The 2,430-nt window shown below is 47.3% G+C and overlaps 1 protein-coding gene across 1 annotated transcript in view; it reads left to right on the forward strand.

Annotated features, from left to right (window-relative positions):
- WWC3 (WWC family member 3) overlaps positions 1 to 2,430 on the forward strand; it is a 102,310-nt gene that overhangs the window by 53,981 nt on the left and 45,899 nt on the right. The window lies entirely within an intron of this gene.

Genomic DNA, 2,430 nt, shown 5'->3' on the forward strand with positions numbered 1-2,430 from the left:
CATCTGAAGTGCTCAGTACTCACGTGTGGCTACTGTAGATTTTCTCTCCCTCGGTGCTATTGACATTTTGGACCAGAGAACCTTTTTGTGGTGGAGGCTGCCCTGTACATCATAGGATGTTTAGCAGCCTCCCTGGCCTTGACCGCTTAGATGCCAGTAACACCCTACCGCCCGTTTTTGACAGCCAGAAATGTCTCCAGATTTTGCCAGGTATTCCCTGGAGGGCACATTTTCCCCCAGTTGAGAACCACTGGGCTAGTGGCCATTGCATCAGACGGCACAGTTAATAGAATATTTCCATCATCACAGAACGTTCTATTGGACAGTCTGATCCATAGGTCTTCCTCTTGTTGGCATTTTTACATTAAGACCTTATCCCTACTAAGAGTTTGGGAAGAACTTCTTATCTGCGAGCTGTATTAAGTCAGCAAATTCGATGAACAGAAGTTATTTTATAAATATTGTTGGTCTGAAAGAATTAATTTTTTAAAGAAAGAGTATTGTATGCTTGTTGGTCGAGGGTCCATTACCTCTTGATTCAGAGCCCGGCTTCACTTGCTGAACTTGGGCGCGTGCTTCACACCTTCTGTGCCTACTGTTTGCAAACAGTAGACATTTACTTCTCACAGTTCTAGAGGCTGGAAGTCCAAGATTAAAGTACTGGCAAATTTGGTATCTGGTGAGAGCCTGTTTCTTAGCTTACAGGTGGCCGCCTTCCTGCTACGTCTTCACATGGTGGGGATTGTGGGGGAGCTCTGGTCTCCGATATCTTTTCCTTTTCTTATAGGACACTAATCCCATCATGGGGTCTCACTCTCGTGACCTCATTTAAATCTAATCACTTCCCAAAGCCTTCATCTCTGAATACCATCCCATTGTGGGGTAGGGCTCACCATATGAAAATACAGCCAGCATTTTGCTTTCTCTACCATTACTCAGCAGTGCGTGCGTGTGGACGCATCCTCTTATGATTTGGATCTGCAATGAGGCTTCCTTCAATTAGCCATGGTCACTACAGCTTTTTGAAAAAGTTTTGCTTAAGCAAATCAAGCTTCTTTTTCAGTCTCGGCTACTGGTTTTGATGCTTATTTTGTCCGTTTGTGGTGGTGCTTCCCAGAGCACCGCTATCCATTCCATCATTTTACCCTGTACAGCCCAGCCAGCCTCCAGATACTCAGATACCTCTAAGGTGCTTCTGTGTGCACCGTGGCCACCTCCTCCTGTGTCACTTCTGCTAAAGGGGATAGATAAGAAATAAGCAGAAGCAAGTAATTTAATTTGCTAGGTCTTCAAAAGTTGCTAGGACCGTCTCGTTGAATTGGAGGTTGGTTTTCTTCTTTCATTTGGCCACACTGTAGCTTTCTGTCATTACCGGCGAGAATTAAAACTTCACAGTGCCTAATACCTGCTTTCAATGCTAGGCATTGTGCAAGCTGGAGATTGCAGTTAATTTAATTCTCACTTGTAGAAGCTGTGGTGAAGGTGATCGAGGTTCAGGGTGGTTGAGGAGCACTCTGAGGTCTCATGAAGCCCCGAGCCTCAGAGGGGAGTCCCGCCTGGCACCTTTCCCCACCGGCTCCGCCTTCTGTAGCAGCGTTGCCGGGCCCAGCGCCTGTTCCTTTGCTTGGCCTCCATCACTCCGCCATCTCCAGTTCCTTATTCAAAGACAAAGGTTATATTACGATGTCAGGCTGACACTGAACGCTCGAGAAAATGAAAAGGGCCAGGGCTCAGGGGACTGAGAAAACCCCTTCCCCTTAGCATTGCTAGGAAGTACATTCATCTCTAGGAGTCAAAGTAATTTTAAGAATAGGAAAAGGCAGTCAGGTTTGTATAGGTTTATTGGACAGAAAACAGAGTCCAGTATAGGGAGAGCTGTGACCTCACACCTGCAGCCAGAATGGAGTATGAGTCGCGCCCCTGCAAACAGAAGGGCAGGTACGCCTGCGTTTTTGGGGGTTTTTTTGTTTGTTTGTTTTTTTGTTTTCTGCTTTCTTTAGCAAGATCCCACGTTTGGGAGCAGTGATGGTAAACGTGTCCCCACCAAGGGGACAGTCCTCACTCCCTGCCAGAGCCTGCGGGTATATCCACTCTCCCCAGTGGAGGCTGAGGAGTGGCATGGGGGAAAGTTCTGGACCTGGCCTAGGTCCCGGGTCCCCACCCCAGCTTTCCAGATGGAACTGCCTCGACAGGCAGCGTTTAACCAGCTCCTGTGTTGTCACCATACACGTTCACTCTATTTGGTGACACAATCTCACAGGAAGGAGAGAAAACATGGGCTCCGACGCCACGCTTAAAATTCTTTGCAAGCGAAAAATCATCTAACACCTTCCTCCGAGTTGCACAGGCTGTGTATGAGACCAAGACAGCCTCGTTATTTTTCTGCTATCGAACATGGGCCCTTATAAATCAGATCATGCAGATTGCTGT

Source organism: Pteropus vampyrus, unplaced genomic scaffold (assembly GCF_000151845.1).
Source record: "Pteropus vampyrus isolate Shadow unplaced genomic scaffold, Pvam_2.0 Scaffold81, whole genome shotgun sequence".
Classification (NCBI taxonomy): Eukaryota; Metazoa; Chordata; class Mammalia; order Chiroptera; family Pteropodidae; genus Pteropus; species Pteropus vampyrus.